Source organism: Eretmochelys imbricata, chromosome 1 (genome assembly GCF_965152235.1).
Source record: "Eretmochelys imbricata isolate rEreImb1 chromosome 1, rEreImb1.hap1, whole genome shotgun sequence".
In the NCBI taxonomy this organism is placed as follows: domain Eukaryota; kingdom Metazoa; phylum Chordata; order Testudines; family Cheloniidae; genus Eretmochelys; species Eretmochelys imbricata.
In genome coordinates, this window is record NC_135572.1 from 277,450,401 (window position 1) to 277,470,150 (window position 19,750).

General features: G+C 43.3%; 1 protein-coding gene across 2 annotated transcripts in view; it reads left to right on the plus strand.

The window, feature by feature from the left end:
• TMCC3 (transmembrane and coiled-coil domain family 3) overlaps positions 1-19,750 on the plus strand; it is a 77,036-nt gene that overhangs the window by 14,043 nt on the left and 43,243 nt on the right. The window lies entirely within an intron of this gene.

Here is a 19,750-nt window from a genome sequence, read left to right on the forward strand (position 1 = left end):
CCTTCTCTTTCTCTGCCAGACTTGCAAAATATTTTGTCACTTTGTTCCTTATTCCCCCAAAACCTAACTTTCTGTGCAACATTACCGTCTTCAAAAAATGACTGACTCTAGTCTGCCAAAACCTCGCACCTCACTGTGCATTCATATTAATGCACAATCTGTTTTTTGATTTTGTAAATGATAGGAGTATGTGGCCCAACCACCCCACTCCAAAGGAGCTGCCAGTCACCTGTTGGGATGGAGTGGATAGCAGACTGTATGAGGCCATGTGCACTTTGGATTGCCGTCAGCTCTATCCTACAATAATGTTATTGCTGTACCCTCCATAAAGCCCAGCAGATCGTACCCCCTCAGATACAAGTGGAATAGCACTCTCTGGTGGTCATACAAGCAATATAGCCGCACCAGCACCAGATATCTGCATGTGTTAATGGCAGTCTTTCTTGTCCACACTAGAACAGTAAATACTTTGCTAATGGGATTTCAAGTAGCATTTTCTACAGAATATTTAAACTGGTTTATTGCATAGTTGTTGAGCACTACCACCATTTCTGTATATCGGCTGTAAACTAAGATATCCAAACAGTTTGATGCATAATTATAGAAATTCCAGATTAAAACAACTGTGTTTCTCCGCTCTTTCTTTTTTCTTTCTTTTCTTTGCCTGTCCCCATCCTTCTTGGCCCTTATCATCTCTTTAACGTATGTATTCATCTGTCTTCTTTTCTTTTTCTTCCCGAATTCTTTCTTTGCATTTCACTCATGGGGCAGAGCAATAATACAGGTAAAGCAGAGAGGAGAGGCACTTTCATTCTGGCTTTATGGGTCTGGCTGCAAAGCAAAATTGCCTCTCGTGCAAAGTTGTGGAACCTTCTATTGCTCACGAAAAGGAGGCAGCCAGTCAGGAGCTCTGCCTGGCTCAGAGAGAGCCCATTCAGCCCCCCAACACTTTGTTGCACTAGTGACTGAAGTATGTGACTTAGGTAGGGGGCATTGCTGTGCTGGTGGATGCTCGGCTCCCTATGCCTTGCCTGGCAGGTTTTTCTAGTACAGAACTTCAGTTAAATACCAGGTACAGTGTTATATATTTGTATGAAATATGTGGGTTTAATTGTTGTTAAAACTTGGTGCTTCAAAAATTTCAAGAGGAGGCCCCTGCTCCACCCATTTCACGATTTTTCTGCCTCAGATTTTTCTACTGCTGAAATCTGAATGTTGTCATCTACGCCACCTAATATTCCAGACTGACGTGGGTTTATACAGAGGGGTGTTGGAGAAGGAGAGGGCCTGTTGTGAAGAGTGACAGAAGGGTTGCAGTACTTGTATAACAAACTTACCGAGGTTTGGCTCACTGCCTTAATTGTTTGTTGACCATCAACATGTATCTTGTGACCACTCAGTTTTACTTTGACTCTGATAACTGGTTATTTCAATCAGTTTCTGTAGCTGACTTGGTCACAGGCAACAAAAAGTTCTGTGCCTCATTGAGACAGCACTTTTGCTCATCTGTGTTCTGGGATTAAACAATCCTCCTGAGAGAGTGCAGTGGGTCTTCACCATCAAAGCACGAAAGCTTTGTATTGAAAGAAAGGTTGGAAAGGTGATCAAGTTGCATTGGTATTGCTGTTTTTTATTGATGCAGCACCGTTAGTGTCCATGCATTTACAGATCTTATAAAAGACAGGTCACTGACTAAAGGAGCTACACTTTCAACTAGACACAACATAGAAAGGGATGCTTATGGGAAGGTGCAGGGGAAGAGGATGCAGGAGGACAGAGTTTACATAGCTGAAAGCTCTTTGTATAAATATCTTGGTCTTTCCATTTTGTTATAGTTTTATATGTAAAAGTGTGTAGACAGTGTCCAGAATTTCCAGCTAGGGTGGAAGTCAGTGATGGAAGGCTACTTGAGAGAACTCATCACTTCAGTCACGCAAATTCTGGTCTTCCACTTGAAAGATGCTGTTGCATGCTTCTTTTTAGATAATTTTATTTAGTGCTTATTTTGTACTCTTGATCTCATCCGGACTGATTCTCATCGAGTAAGAATACATTAGTGTTGTAAGTTTCTGCTCAGCTCAGAGTGGTCAGTGCACTCTCAAAATTTTAATATCTTCCTTTCAAAATGTGACCTGTAATCTGCAGGGAGTAATAGCTGCAGCTACTCCTGAATAGACACATTAACATTTAAATATAGATTTGGGGTGAGGGAAGGAGACTCATTCTGCCCTTCACCTTCCATATTTGGCTCAAATAAATGTTCCAGAGTTTGTTAAAACCTGAAGGTGGTTAATTTCTGGAGGCTAGTTCTTAAATTTTATGATACAGTATAGCTAATGTTTCCATGTCAGCTTTCTATATGGTGGCTTGTAACTTTCTGTGATGATACTTAGTAGGAATTTGTGCTGCAGTTCACTGTTAGAGAGAGATACTCTTCCTCTCTCACCACCCATGTTACCCTGGCAGTGAGAGAACACAAAGGTCACTCAATGTTGTACTATTTCCAGAGACTGCGGTCATTCCAATTTATTTTTAAAATGCTAAAATAAGAACCATAAAAATTTAACTAAGAAATTGTGAGAACATGAATTTAAAAATAACAGTAAGAATGAAGAAAAAAGTGGGAGTTTGTGTATAAATAAGTGTTCCATTTTTTTACGTAGTCTTTTAACACATTCTGTATTAGATCTCTTAAATGAATTTTTGTATCTGTAGACTTCCCACTACAGGCAGACAACTTCAGTTTGCTTTACTGGATTAAATTCTGCTATTGCTAACATCTCATGCAAGCCCATTGACTTTTGGAGTAACATTGACACAATATTTATTGTTAAGAGAAATTCTGTCTCCAGTTACATCCCCTGTGCTCTGTTAACTTTGGGAATTGTGGTGTCCTCAGAATAAACTAAAGCAGAATTATTCCACAACAGTAGAAAGCATTTTAATAACTGCTTCTGAAGGTTTATTAAGAATATGTTGCTGTATGTTGTGTAGTGACATATTCTATTTGGAATGTTAATATACTGGTGACTAATAGACTGGCTAGACAGATAAATATATACTCTGTTACTAAAGCATATTTGGTATGAAATGTAAACAGCAAGAATCGAGACTCTAAGTAGCTTTTTAAGAAGTCTCTTGTCATATCTTAATATGTGAATCATATCAAGTGTGTTCAATGCCACATAGTTGTAGATGTCATATGACTATTTGAAAATCTTTCACAATATTTGTATTTGAGATGTTTTTAAAATACACTTGAATAAGTGAGGTGAATCTTTGTTACAATGTGAAAATATATATAAGTATATCAGCAAAACATGAAAATAAATTACTATTTTCATGTACTAATTATCCCCGCTAATGTTTGAGAGGTTTTACTTTGATATCAGTAGTTCCTGGTATCGTCCATGGCTCTGTTTTAATATACTATGGAGATTTAGTACACAGTGCTCTCCGACTTTCTCTGCTGATTAAACAGGCAGTGGCTTCAGTTGATATGATTCTCTCTCCTGGGGCAGAAGGTCTGTTTGTGGTTCTTATCTCGGCAGTTGCAAAAGAATTATTTAGGGGTCATTTATATTCATAAGAGTACAAAGTGTTTTCAGTCTAGTATCTCTTTCTAAACATAAAAAATTAGCAGTATCATGGCAGGAGCTTTTGTAACAATTTTTTTTTCTTTTGAAGACTGAAAGTATTCATCATATTATTACTAATGCCTACTCAGTCTCCCCCTGCAAATCTGAGGGTATTTCTACACTGGCAGAGTTACCGCGCCGCTCAGAGAGCACTGAAGGGAAACCACTGTTGTGTGTTCACGCTGTCAGCTGCCTGCGCAATAGCGTGTTCACGCTTGGGGTACTTGCAGCGGTGTTCAGAGTAGTGCACTCTGGGCAGCTATCCCACAGAGCATCTCTTCCTCTTCTGCCGCTAAGAGTTGTGGGAAGGCGGAGGGAGTCGCGGGGCATCCTGGGTCCTGTCTGAATGCCCCGTGATGCATTGCTTCGCATCCTAGCAATCCCTGGGCTTCCACCTGCATTTGGCGCCATCTTTCTACCATTTGTATACTGCTCATTCTGCTCTGCCTCTTTGGTCTGCAGGAATGGATCCTGCACTGTTGACCAGTATGCTGCTCGCTTTGACTAACGCGTCATGAGTGGCAGTGGAGTTATTCCTTAAACGACAAAGGCAAGAGGAGTGCAACGTTGATCTCCCCATGCAGAGTAGCTACGACACAAGATTGCTTTTGGCTTTCATGGAGGTGCTGACCACAGTGGAACGCTGCTTTTGGGCTTGGGGAAACAAGCACTGACCGGTGGGCTAAGGTCCCCTCTAAGATGCGTGGCTGCGCAGCTGCCTATTAAGCCCTGTGCAGGGGCTCAGGGCTGCAGCGGGGAGAGATGTCTCATCCCCAGCCCCACCCCTCTGCCACAGCCCTGAGCCTCCCCTGCACTCCTCATCCCCAAAGCCTGCACCCCCAGCCAGAGAACACCCCCACCCCACACATCGACCCTCTGACCCAGCCTGAGCCCCCTCCCACACTCCGAACCCCTCGGCCCCACCCCCACCACGTGAATTGGTGGGTCACACATGAAGGTCACACATCACCTTCATATTGGTGCATATAACAAAATTCATTCCACACATGGATGTAAAAAATTAGAGGGAACACTGCTGGTGGGATCATATCGCCATGCACGTCTGGGATGACAAGCGGTGGCTGCAGAACTTTCGGATGAGGAAAACTACATTCATGGGACTGTGTGATCTCTCCTCAGTCCTGCAGCGCAAGGACATCTAGAATGAGAGCTACCCAGCTGTTGGAGAAGTGTGTGGCAATTGCACTGTGGAAGCTGACTACTCCAGATTGCTACCAATTGGTCACTAACCAGTTCGGTGTGGGAAAGTTGACCATTGCACTCATGTTGATGAAGTGTGCAGAGCCATTAATCGCATCTTGCTCCAAAAGACACTGACTCTGGGCAACGTGCGTGACATTAGGGAAGCCCATTTGTGCAAAGCCATCCACAAGAGGGGCAATAGATGGGACGCATATTCCAATTCTGGCACCACACCACCTAGTCACCAAGTACATTAATAGGAAGGGATATTTCTCAATGGTTCTCCAGATGCTTGTGGATCACTGTGGGCATTTCACGGACATTAACGCAGGCTGGTCTGGAAAGATGCATGACACATGCATCTTTAGGAACACAGGCCTGTTCAGGAAGCTGCAAGCAGGGACTTTCTTCCCAGACTGGAAGATCACCATAGGGGAAGTTGAAATGCCCATTGTGATCCTGGGAGACTCCACCTACCCCTTAATGCCGTGGCTTATGAAGCCATACACGGGGCAACTTGACAGCAGCAAGGAGTGGTTCAACAACAGGCTAAGGAAGTGCAGAATGACTGTTGTATGCATTTGGCCATTTAAAAGCCCGATGGAGATGCCTCTATGGGAAGCTGGACCTGGCCTATGACAATATTCCTATGCTTATAGCCACGTGCTGTATGCTTCATAATATTTGTGAAGGGAGGGATGACCACTTCACAGGACTGGACCGCTGAGGCTCAGCACCTAGAGGCTGAATATGAGCAGCCAGAAACCAGGGCTATTAAAGGGGTACAGTGCAGGGCCATATGGATCAGGGATGCCTTGAGGCAGCAATTTGAAGCTGAAAGCCACTAATATTTGTTGCTATGCTTGGGAGTGCAGTGCTTATAATGCTAGGAGGTAATTGTGATTGGTGCAGACGATGCAATATGAAGGTTTAAGAAAATTGCCTGTTGCTTTGCAGGGCTCTGTTTGCTTTCAATTAATAGAATAAAGCTTGCCTTCAAACCAGCACAATTCTTTTATTAAAAAAGCAACAACCAGAGGAGAGAAACAAACAAAAAAACACATCAGCACTGAGGGGGATGGGGGAAGGGAGGATCCCAGGAGGAGGTGGGGTCCCGGGACGCACTGAGGGGGATGGGGGAAGGGAGGATCCTAGGAGGAGGTGGGGTCCCGGGACACTTAAAGATTTGCGTATGTCCAGATATCATATCCAACCTTCTCCTTTGGAGTATAGTGCAGCGGGTACTGTACTTCAGTAGGGCTAAACTGCAGAGGGATGGGTGTTGAGTGCAGTGGGTACTGGGAGTCCGCAGTGCTGGACTGTGACAGGGGAGGAGTGGAATGCCGCGGGTAGAGACTGGAGCCAGGAGGTTGAAAAGAGTGTGTTGTCGGTGTCTGGGCGCTGCATGGGTAACAGTTTTGTGAAATAAACTGCTCAAATAAATTGGTTAGTCTCTAAGGTGCCACAAGTCCTCCTTTTCTTTTTGCGAATACAGACTAACACGGCTGCTACTCTGAAACCTGAGTTTTGTGACAGCGGCTGCAGGGGAGGGTGGGCACGGAGCTGCTCGGTTTGCAGTGCTAGTAGTGCCTGGAGTGTGTCCGCTTGGTGCTCCATAACGTTTAAGAGCCACTCCATGGCTTCGTTCTGGTGCGCCGCGTTCTCCTTTCGGTCCCTCTTCTCGCTGTCCCGCCACTCCTTCAGTTCTTGTTTTCGGCTGCGGAGTGCATCATGACATCATGCAGAAAGTCCTCCTTAGTTCTTCATGGCTGCTTTCTAATTCTGCGGAGCCATTCAGCTGGCGATAACAAAGAGGGAGGCTGGGCTCCCAAGGTCATATCTGTGAAGCCAAAATGCAACACTTTACAGATGCAGTATTGTTTGCAACACACAGACCAGTGCTTTAAAACACAGCCACTATTCACATACCTGTCACTAACTGGCTGACCCCAGCCAAGCACACATGAGCCCCAAGACCCCCAGAATGGTGAGTAACCTCAGGGGCAAGGGAAATGAATGTTACAGGACCATACTGTACACTGGGCACGTACTGTAGCCAGCACTGTACGGGGGGGGGCCTTATAAATCATTCCTGTCCCAACATTTTCCACAGGCTGTGTTCGTTATGGAAGATATCTCACTGCTGAGGGTGATCATGGAATCAAGGGAGGATCTTCTCCAAGACTGCAGCTTCTGCCCTGGCCCTTATGCGGCTTGCCTGTGTGCAGCAATGGTTCTCTTCCCCCTCCCCCCCCCCCCCCCCGCCCAAGTTTTGGCAGAGTGGCGTGGGAAAGTTACCCTTAATGGGGCAAGAAACAAAGTAGCTCTGTCAAAGAAGTCAAAGAACCTGTGGCAGTGGATTGCCAGTATCTCCATGAGAGTTTCCTGGAGATCTGAGGCAGATTCCCATAAAGTGAGGGAGTCAATCAACACCCTGTTCCGCCACTCAGACTAGGCAAGTGGTGGTACGCGCATCATATAAACACAAGCCTGCTTTCTGCAACGCTCCTGCCCCCAACAACTCGCTTCAGTCATTCCCAGAATCAAAGCCACTTACCAGGGGCCTCCTCTCCTGTGTGCACTTCACCAACATGCAACAGCTGAGACTGGCTAGCCTCCTCCGGGGTAGAGAAGAGCTCCTGGCTGCACATCTCTGACCTCCACGTCGTCCCCCTCCACATTCTCGTCCAAGATTTTCTCTTCCACTCTTGGCTGGCATGCGACCCACCAAAGTATCCACAGTGGCCTTCACAGTGGAGGTGGGGTTGCCACTGAGTATCGCATCCAACTTTTTGTAGAACCAGCAGCTCGTGGGCACAGCACTGGAGCGGCAGTTTGCCTCCCGCGCCTTGTGGTAGACATTCTGCAGATCCTTCACTTTGACTCTGCACTGCAGTGTGTCCCGGTCATGGCCCCTTTCTCTCATGCATCGTGAAATCTGTCCATAGGTACCATAATTCCTATAGCTGGAGCGCAGATGGGACTGGACAGCCTCTTCTCCCCAAATGCTGATGAGGTCCAGCAGCTCAGCATTGCCCCAAGCAGGGGATCGCTTGGTGCGTGGAGCAGGCGTGGCCACCTGGAAAGATGCACTGAGACCACTGCATGTGTCACCAAGCAAACAGGAAGGGCACTTTCAAAATTCCCAAGGAATTTACGGGGTGGGGATGACGGTTGGTCATCTGAGGGCAGGGCAGTAGAGCTCAAACCAATGTCCAGAGAGGCAAGAACAGGCATTGTTGGACACTTACCGGAGGCCAGCCGCAGTGCTGTAATTGCCCAGGGTGTCTACACTGGCGCCGCAGCACTGTAGGCTGTACGTCTCTCGTCAGGGTGTGTGTGGTGGTTGGGGGGAGGTGTGTTTGTTTGTTTTTACAGTGCTGCAATGGTGCAGTTTCTGTGCACTAAGTGGGTTGGTGGGAGGTACAACGCAGAAAGCTGCTTTACTGCGCAGAAACTTGCCAGTGTAGACAATGCCTGAGTAATTTTTTTACACTGTACTCATCCTTTTATCCTTTAAAAAGAGAAAATATGACTTGAAATGATATCTTTGTAGACACCTCATGGGCTATGTGGAATTTTAAATATTGATTTACAATCAGAAAACACTAAGTTTCTATCTTAAAAAGCAAATCAAAATTAGTGAGTTGGAAATATTGCAATGTTCTGGTATTTAAAGATAAAATATTTTAATAGAATTCTGACTCAATTTAGTCTCCTTATTGTGGTTTTATTTTTTTTCCTTCAGAGTCAGTTTCTTTGTGCATATTCATTATGATTCTGCCAGAATGATGCATGCTCTGTTTATTGTAGATATTAAGATCTGTTTACTATTGTCCATTCTTTATGTAGCTTTGCTTGGGTTCAAAGCTTGACATACTTGTGAGCCCACTATTACAGTTATTGTCTTGACTCAAAAACTGTACTACACGAAAATGATCCAATCAATATGTCAGTTAAAAATTTACCAGTTTGGATTTAAGGCTCACTGCCAATAGCGGCAAATACTGATTTGGATGAGTCTATATGGAAGGAGTGGGAGGAAAAGAAGATAAAGACACCATTTCAGTGTCAGGTGACTTACCCTATTTTTGAAGTCAGATTTTTTTTTCTTCTTTTCATAAAGCTTCTCCGAGGAAATGCCTTATGTTCTCCAATCACATTTAACTTGTTATGCTTTTTCAATACTGCATACAACTGTCTCCCATCCCCATCTCCCTGCCTTGTCCCCTTCGGAAAATGAGCATGGTCCTGCACTTAGGACGGAAGAATCCAATGCACCGCTACAGACTAGGGACCGAATGGCTAGGCAGCAGTTCTGCAGAAAAGGACCTAAGGGTGACAGTGGACGAGAAGCTGGATATGAGTCAGCAGTGTGCCCTTGTTGCCAAGAAGGCCAATGGCATTTTGGGATGTATAAGTAGGGGCATAGCGAGCAGATCGAGGGATGTGATCATTCCCCTCTATTTGACATTGGTGAGGCCTCATCTGGAGTACCGTGTCCAGTTTTGGGTCCCACACTACAAGAAGGATGTGGATAAATTGGAGAGAGTCCAGCGAAGGGCAACAAAAATGATTAGGGGTCTAGAACACATGACTTATGAGGAGAGGCTGAGGGAGCTGGGATTGTTTAGCCTGCAGAAGAGAAGAATGAGGGGGGATTTGATAGCTGCTTTCAACTACCTGAAAGGGGGTTCCAAAGAGGATGGCTCTAGACTGTTCTCAATGGTAGCAGATGACAGAACGAGGAGTAATGGTCTCAAGTTGCAGTGGGGGAGGTTTAGATTGGATATTAGGAAAAACTTTTTCACTAAGAGGGTGGTGAAACACTGGAATGCGTTACCTAGGGAGGTGGTAGAATCTCCTTCCTTAGAGGTTTTTAAGGTCCGGCTTGACAAAGCCCTGGCTGGGATGATTTAACTGGGAATTGGTCCTGCTTCGAGCAGGGGGTTGGACTAGATGACCTTCAGGGGTCCCTTCCAACCCTGATATTCTATGATTCTATGTACTGAGCAGAAACATGAGGGATGGTGACTGTTGTGTTGTAGGAAGTCATACTGACCTTTAGGTTGAAATTTTTTTTTTTTTTTTTTTTGTAGCTATATTGTATCAAGCAGCTGGAGCTGTTTAAAGTTAATTTAATTTTGATAAAAGATCTGCATTTGAACCCTGAATAAATAGAGGCTACATGCTTGTAGCAATTTCTACAATTATTTTTTCTATTTCTGAGAGGACTTTCATAGAAATTTTAGCTGAGTGACTTCACTTTATTCCTCCGGGAAGGAAGAAGTTGGGAAATAAGGGTTGAGGGGCATGGAGATCTAGAAGGTAACGTTAACTGTCATTAATGATGGTGGTTTGCAGCCAAACAAGGAATTTTATTGCAGTGTTTAGTTCAGAGCAGTTGCCTCTAACTACCAAATTAATATGGTAACATATTAGGCATAAAGGCAACTGCTGTAAGATAAAAACCTCATTAATAGGGCTTGTCTTTTGAAAACTAAGTGTTGCTGCAATGACTGGATATGTATGTTGCTGTGTCTGACCCAATACATTAGCCAGAGATTTCTTGTGCTGAAATTTCAAAATTGCCTACAAAAATTATAGTTCTGGCAATGCTGACTATATCGTAATAAAAAAACTCATGGTATCATTCCATTATAAATTGTTTATGGCTTAATAAACTGCCTGACCAAAGGTTATATATAACCCATAATAAACTCTTCTAAATTGCACTGTAGAAATGTGACTTGGAGGCCAATTCCTTCCAGTCCTGTGTAAGGTTTCATGAAAGTATGATGTATTATGGACTCTTCGGGCAGTTTTATACAACTTTCAGCTCCACAGATTCACCAGCAGTTCCTGCAATGCGTTTTTGTCACATCCACCTGAAGGGGTGCCAATGCACCCCCGAGGCTTTGCTCCTGTCAGTCACAATAGGTATGGAAACCAAGTGCACAACACGTTCCAGGGTGTGTTGGCACTGGCAAGCTACAGAAAATAAGCAGGCTCATGCACTCTAGGAAACAAATAGAAGATCCAAACGGGATACTGGCAGGAGTTCCGCTTGGAATATAACTTCTGGATGGGAAAATAGGGGCAAAACTTTGGAGGGAGAGTAATAGGTATCAGTGTCTTAGATAGAATTTAATTATCTTAGGTGCTGGCTTGCTCTTACAAGCTGTCTTCAGTTGATGGGTTGATCCCTCATGATTAAGGTTACGATTTAATCATGGGTATTTTTAGTAAAACTCATGGACAGGTCACGGGGAAGAAACAAAAAATCACAGCCCATGACTTGTACCATAAATACCCGGATTTGGATCTTGGGTGGGGGGGGAGGAGTGTTACAGCACCAGCATCTGGGAGGGGTGCTGCTGGGGCGGGGGGGGGGGGAAGGGGGAACCCCACGGTACCAGGAGCTGCCATGGAGGGAGCCCCAGGGCCACCAGAGCAGTGGCCGGTGTGATTGGCCCCAGGGCCAGCTATACTGGCTGCTGCAGAAGTCACAAAGGTCGCAGAAGTAATGGAATCCATGACTTCCACGACCTCCCTGACACAGAGCTCTATCCATGATGTCCTCTGCACTTCTTCAGAACTAAATTCCAAATCTACCATATATAATCCCCTCGATTTTTTTTTTTTTTTTTTTTTAGATTGCCTCTCTCCTGGATCCCCTTAAATGATTTACTTAGAACTCAAGTACTTGTGTGAACTCCCATAGTCTAACAGGAGCTTTTAACATCTGTTTCGCTCATTTAAAAAAAATATTTGGAAACACCTCAACTATCTTAATATTTGATAGGATTTCGGTTATTGGCATTCTCAAAATTTGCAATCTGGAATACCAGGATACTGGCTAAGTGTATTCCTGGATCCTTCTAGTAAGACTGTCCCCAATAAAATGGCTAACAATATTGGCATTTTAAATGGCCACAATAGTTTTTCAAAAGGGTGTGACTGTAGGAAAACCACACATCTCCATGCTGCTGTTAATCTGACTGCAAATTCAAAGGCAATAGTGAATGAGTTTACATTGTTTGTCTGTCTGTCTATTTTCAACTGAAGTCTCGATTCTAGAGAACACATGATAATACTATGTGCCTAACCTGCATATCCTCACAGTTCACATATTTTTCACTCCCGTAGATTGTGTTTCCAGCTCATGGTTTAAGGTAGTAATCTCTGTTTGCTAAATGTTCAGCCTACGTAATTAACAAATCAATATGTAAACCTCAGTTTTATTTAATGGTACCACAGATTAGAATACATTAGCTGAAGTGCCTCCTGTTAGCTAGCCGCTGCTGATGTCTTCAGGCCTTCCTGAGAAGGCCCTATGCATGAGAGGATGGTGCTTGAATTTATAGCTTGTAGGTTCAGCTAACTGACCACAGATTGTAGTAGGGTGTTCAATTTTTAGCAAATGCATACTTAAGTGTTCTTGGCCATAATTCATACCATTTTGCGTTAAATCACAATGCTCTATAAAATTATTCACAAAAATGTTCCAGAAGCATGCAGTCTCTAGATAATAAGCCAAGTAACTTTTTGAGTCTGTGTGGTTTCTGGCAAAGATCTGGAGATGTTTATGGGAAACAAGTGCAATAACACAAGTTCCTTGTGTTGTTGTTGTAGTAGTAATCACTGATGTGATAATTCAGTTAACAAATTATCACTGATCTAATATGGGATGTCTGACTATTTTGATGTGTGCATACTATATCACTAAACTGTTAGGATGGGGCCAATTTAGGCATGTTTACTGTTAGTTTCATTTTAATCTTTTGGGTGACAAATCTGAGAAGAAGAAGAAGAAACCAAAAAATAGGGTGTGTGTTTGTTTTTTATAGACCTATTCTCTATTCCTAATCTTTGGATGAGTTAGGGTTCACGAAAGAACATAACTGTTCTAACAAATCTGTTTTGTATCTGCTTTCTGAATTCCATACCCAGAATATTTTATACTTCTTGTTCTCTAATATTTTCTTCATTCAGCGCAGAGGCACTTAATTTTGTTTCTGGCAGCATTTTAAAAAACATTCTGGTATTTGATTAGATAGCATGATAGAGTTCACGCTTCTGTTTGTGAACATGCTTGAGGATACAAATGAATGGCAACTGATGGTCTCACTCAAGTATTTAGAAATGTTTCCATTGCATTAATTGCTACTCAGTTTGATAGAACTATTTTAGCTTAAGCAGCTCAGGATGCTGCTGAAACTCTGGATTGGGATGCCTGGGCAGAGCTAAGTGATTGATTGGTTCTAATGCATGCCATGAATATTTCACCCTCAAAAGCACTGAAGGAAGAAAATCATGATATTCATAAATTTAAATGAATGTTCCCTTTTTTTTTTTTTTGGAGTGGACTATTACATACTTTATCATCATCAAGTGTTAAATGTCTGTATTAGAGAAATTTTTTACAAAACAAAATTCCTAATCTTTAATAACACCACAGGTGTTAGCAAAATTGGTGGCTTTTTGGCTCTAGAAGTCATTTTTCAGCACCAAAATGAAGCTGGAAGCATCAAACCTTAGGCCTAAAAGCTATGACTGTCTCTCTAAATTATAAACTCTGATATAGCAAGCCCAACTCAAACTTTCCTGTTATCCTCTGTAATATCTAAAGTGTGTGACATACGGTGGATGTTAAGCAGGAATGTTCAGTAAAATAAATCAGCAAAGAGTCTGAACCGGTTCATGGAAGTACTTTTACTGTTCCTTGATTAGATTATAAAGTGCTTTCATTGGTAAACTAGTACATCCTGGCGTAATTTTGAGTAATATCAAATGCTTAGCCATGCCCACCAATGGTGTTACAAATGGCAGGTTAGGATTTTTAAGTTAGGAAATGCATACAAAACCAGCCTGACATTGGCAGGCTATTGTTACTTATTTCTGAGCTAGCACAAACAAAATTTTGCTCTCTTTTTACAGAACTGAAAATATTTCTCAGCTTTGTGGAGTTGATTTATATACCTATTTAGAAGTAGCTGAAAGGCACTGCTTGAGTTGCAGCTCAGACTGAGCTGCACATGTTGAGAAAAAGGTGAAAACAATGGGGTTTTTTAAAAACAAGATTCTGTCCACCTACACGCTTTCAGTGTGATGCACTATGCCTTGTATATAACACCTGCTATTACAAATAGGAATTTATGCCTATCAGTTTTAATATGGTGATGGAAATTTCCATCATATTTCAGGACGTGTGTGTGTTGTTTAGTCACTGGTCTACGTAAATCTTAACAGCCTACTTATTCTAGCTTTTGTTCCTTTAGCTCAAGTGGAAGAGGTCTGTGCTGTGGGTGTGACCCTCCACTATTGACCTATTCCCCTCCCAATCAAGCAGGAAATGCAACATATAGTGTTCCAGAGGAGCCCTAAGTCACCACTCTCAGGGTGATGCTCTATTTCATCCATGGTCCAGACCATCTGAACTATGCCTGTCTGCCACTACCACTCCTGCCTTGAGTTTTGTGCGAGATTGGGCAGTACATGGTGTGAGTCATTCTCATTGCCACCAACTGCCCCAGACATTTTGTTTCCTGAACCTCCTCCACCTGTTATCTCAGGCACTGATCATTTTTCCAACAGTTCCTGATCCAGGGGAACACCAAGATCAAGCATCCCAATGCATGTCCGCTTCATCTCAGAGCCTGGTTTTTAGATGAGCATTGTCCTTAGAGCCATCATGTTTTGAAGCTGTACAGAACGTCCTTTCTAATAATAGGAAGGATTCACTAGGAATGTTAACTAGCCAAATAGAAAGGTTTTCTGTCTGGGTGCATCAAAGACACACATTCCCACAAGCTGCAGATATTACTTTCATTCTGGACTATATTATTTTCTTAAAGACGGCAGATTTGTCCGTCAGTTCTTTATGGGTCCACTTGGCAGCAATCAGTGCATGCCATCCACCTTCAAAGGGCTACTTGATCTTTTTGCACCCACTGAGTAGCAGATTCTGGAAAGGCCTAATCAGAACCTTTCTGCCTATGAACAAGCCTACTCCTCAATGGGACTTGAACCTTGTTCTCTCAGTACTCACTAAGCCTCCTTTTGAACCATTAGCTTCTTTCTCTCTGTCTCTTCTATCCATGAGGTTCACATTCCTGGTAGACATCACCTCAGCCAAGAGGGTTGGTGAGTTTGGAGTGCTGATAACGGATCCTCCTCATGCTATATTCCATACGGACAAAGTTTCATTACGTTTACACCCCAAGTTCACCGCCAAAGGAGTCTCAGAGTTTCATCTGAACCAGTCAATTCACCTATCTGTGTTCTTCCCAAAACTACGCATATCCTTGGAAGAAAGGAGGCTCCATTCCCTTGATGTTGATAAGCTGACCAGTAGAGAACAAAAGCATTCAGGAAATCTAGACTACAGTATTTGTTGCCATAGTGGAAACTGCCAGGGGTCAGGCTATATCCTCACAAAGAAACTCAAAATGGATCTTGGGCTGTATTTCACTCCATCAATTATCTAATCTTCTCCCTGCTCTTGTGGTAAGAGCTCATTCCACAAGAGTGCAAGCAACATCCCATGGTATTGCTTCAAGAGGTGCCTTTACTTGACATCTGCAAATCAGCCATGTGGAGCTCCATCCACCTGTTTGTGAGACACTGTGCCTTCATACAGGACTTCTTTTGTTCGGCTCTGCCATCCACAAATGTACACACTCCTCTTATTTGAAAACTGCTTGACAGTCACCCAGAATGGAATACACATAGGGACCAGTGCATGGGCAGCGGGTGGAGCCCCCCTCTGGGGAGGCTAGCCTCCGGCCCTGTCCCTTCCGCCCATGCCCTCCCCACGGCCAGAACCCTGAGACCCATGGCTTAGAGAAGCCCAGAGCGCCCCTTGGCTGGAGGAGCCCCAGCTGGCTGAAGCCCTGAGCGTCCCCCGCCTTGGCTGGAGGAGTCACAGGCTGGCTGAAGCTGCACTGTGCCTCCCCTCCCCGGACCCAACCCACCTAGGGGAAAAGTGTCTGTTTTAGAAGATGCTTTTGATATGTCCATGCAGGTTCCGGGGTGGCTGAGGCAGCACATACTGCCTCCTCAGCTACCCTATGTGCTGCCTTAGCCACCCTGGAACCTGCATGGGACATAATAATAAAGGAAAATCTTCACCACCAAACCCTGCATCCACGGGTCTGACGGCTGCAGCAAAGCCTCCCTTGGCCTATTATACCCTCCACTCATGGATCAGCACTTGAAGAGTTACTTAACTTATAGCGACTGGAGGTTCTTCAAGATGTGTAGGCCCTTTCTATATTCCACTACCCACCCTCTTTCCTCCCTGCTTAGTTCCTTCTCTGATATGTGGTAGAGAAGGAACTGGAGAGTGGGAAAGTCCACCTTTTATCTCCTCAGTTGGAGGCACAATGTGAGCCAGAGTGTATACGCAGACCAACAGATGCTGCTTTCAAAATTCTCCAACTCTGGGTGCATGGAGCACACGCGCTCACAAGGGACTACTGACCGGGCCACCGATCTCCAAGAATCTCCGTTTACTATAAGATAATTAACTTTCTCTTATTATATTACTTTAATAATTCCACTTCATATCACATTCCACTTCACATCAGATAAAGGTTAGTCAGTATTTCCAATAAATTCTCTGAGCTGGACATTACAAAACAGAGTTTTGGTGTAACAATTACTTTTAGGGAAATTTGTAACTATCCTATTTTATGTTAAAGAACTGGGAAATTTGGCGACCCTGTGAATATGGAGAAATTGTTTTAACAAATGTTTGTCATTCACAAGTGATCAAATTTGAAGAGCACATTTCAACCTATATTTTGCTCTGTTAGAAGCTTATTTTCATGCCACACTAAAGCTGTTTTAACAGTATAACCTATGATGCAATGAATTTTTTCATGAATTAAAAAAAAAAATCCTGATGTTCCACTCAATGCTTCAATGGTTAAATAAGCATTGAATGTAATAGGAGTGTGAAGATAGTGAGATACGTTGTATACTGTAATACAAAATGCATTGTAAAATCTTTGGAACCAGTACATCTAAGTTTATGTAAAAAGAAGCTCTACAGCGGCACAGCTGCAATGATGGAGCTGTGCTGCTGTTTCTTAGCATATGTGCAATGTGCCTCAGGTGGCACGTGACCAGGATTCATCACCAAATTTGGTCCGCTAGTTGGATCATTAACTTCCCCAGCTCGGGTTGGGTACTGACAGGATGTGTGACGTGAATGCTGATCCATGCCCCCCAGAGCTACGCTGCTGCAGCATTTTAAGTATAGACAAGTCCTGAATATGAAGTCCTCAAAGTACTCTAGTCCTTTCCTTTCTTTTGTAGATCATATGTATGTGATCATAAATAATTGTCAGTTTCATGAAGCTAGAATTGCTTCTGAATGGCCAGTCATCTTATTGCTAACGTTGGTTGAGTAGCAAAGAGCAAGTTTCTTTATACGCTTTTCACTAATTATTGCATGTACTGATTGATTTTCAAATTACTGCAAGCTTCCCAAACTACTTAAGTGGGGGTAAAGCAAGTTTTAATTTGCAGTTTAGTTTATACTGTTGATATTGCAGGAGAAGGAGCCTGTGTCAATGTTCATAGTGGATTTCCCCTCAAGACTAAAATTTCTTTGAACTCTAATGCTTTTGCATTAAATACAATGCAATGCATTTGTTGGTTGAACTAGGTTACACTTGTATTTGAGAACTGAGTGGAACATACTGATTTTAAGCAAAATCTGTTCCTACTTGCACACAGAGTGGTGACAGACTGAATAGCTACACCAGTAGTTTATGGTATTTAATACTTAGCACTTTAAAGATACAAAGCAAACTAATGCTGAAGATGTATGAAATTCTGTCACTTAAGTCTTCCTCTAAGATTTGCAAAAGCAAAATAACTTCATGCCCTGTAATTTGGCCTCTGATTTCCAGTAGTTGCCATTTCCGAATGTTTTCAGCTTCAGAAACCAAGCCCTAAAGGGGCAGACAATAGAGGGGCAAAAAATGTAAGATTGTTTCTTCCAGCATTCAAGGCCGATTGAGTTGTCAAAGCCTGGCACACAGTACACTGCACTTGCTTTACACAATGGTTCATGTTTCTGCAACTGCATCTTGCTATTATTGGAAGCTTCCTGCAAAACTGTTTTGAGTAAAGTTGCTGCTGCTTTTATTGTAAAGTACAGAGGCAAAAAAATGGCACAGTGCTTGATCAAACATCCCGTGAGAGATCTACACTAAACCTAGGAAAGACATGGGAAAGCTTGTATGCTTTAATAAACAGAAGACTTTCCCTCACTCTCATACTAGGATGAAAAGTATCCCTTTGTCTGTTGGCCAGAAGCTTGGTTTACAGGGGACTGTTAAAGGGTAGGTGACCTTTTTAGAGGAGATGACTACAGCGCTGCCTGTGGCTAATCAGCTGCCTCCCATCTGAGGCTGTGGAGCTGGGGATTATAGGATAGCTTGAAGAGCGCCTGGTCCTTATAAAGACCAGGAAGAGCTCAGCTGAGTTGCAGGGAACAAGTTGATTCCTGTGAGAGTCCCAAGGTCAAGGGAAGGAACCCAGCCGTTAGGATACTTTCAAGCAGATGGCCCCGGGGTCTGAGAACTGCAGGGAGTAGCAAAAGCTCCCTGGGGCAGGGTACTGGCTGAGAGGGGCAAGGGAAAAGCATCTGGGAACAAAGGAAATATTTTGTTATTTACTTAAGTTTCTGTTTAACCAATAAATCGTGCCCTAAGCACGGTTCTGAAACAGACTGTGGCCTGGCATAGATCATTTCTGTACTGAGGAACCTGTGCATTGGCGTATGGGGACAGACAGACATATTTTTTATTATGTACAAAGAGCATTTAATAGAATTTCTCCTCCCCTCCCCTCCCCCCCCCCCCCCAATCCAGTATAGTGATTCTTAGTCTCTCCCTGGTAAAGAGAGCTCCATTCCTGGATGCCATATGGCATCTACTGAAATGAGTACAATAAGGGGGAGTCTCAAAAAAACAGAGAAGCTGAAGAAACACTAGTCTAGTTTTGACCTAAAATAGCAGAATCAGTATGTATGGTGTCTGATTCAGGATAGTGTCTTCTCTGAACTGACCCGAGGAGCTTCTTCATGTCTAAATCCGTGTAATTAACACTACATGAGCCAAGAGTCTTCAGTTGTCAGTGGCACCTCATATTTCCTCAATACTACTTTTTCTCTTTCGCCTAGCAACAGCTACTTGGATGTTCACAACAATGATGGCACTAGTTGTACCGGCTAGCCTGTGGGTGGGAATTTACATAATCCCATATTTCATCTTGCTAATAGCACCAAGTAGCTTGAGGAGGCAATGCTGGCAGTAAAGAGAATATGGGTCATGTTCTCGCACTTGAAACTTGTGACCAATTCGAAAGAATGCTCTTTTACCGCCCTGACACTGCACACCAGTGACGGGAAAACCAAATCTCTGCTGAACAGAATACTGAACTCTGAACTATCTACACACAGGATTTGAGAACCTGATGACTCTATTTGGACTAATGGCATCCAGTGAGAATCCTGCACCCTGGTCAAAAAGTCAGTTGAGACCATTCAAGCAGGTCATTTGGGGGGGAGGAATCCACAACTTTCACTTGTAAAGATTGCTTTAAAATTGTCTGTTGTGCAGATGGGAACACCTCAGAAGGTGATCACAAAGGCATTTTATACAGTTACCAGAGCTTAGATATTAACTGCAAACATCTTTCAATCTTTCTAGACCTGTTCATCACAAGAAATGTTGGCAGGCTGCCTGATGTTCCAATAGTGATTTTGAAGACCAAGTCCTTTCAGATTCCACACATCTGGTGTAACAGGCTTTTGATCAGCCAATCTATTTAGATTTTATTTCCTTGCTATGTGAAAAATTCTGTTTGATATCAAGTTGACATCTAGGTAA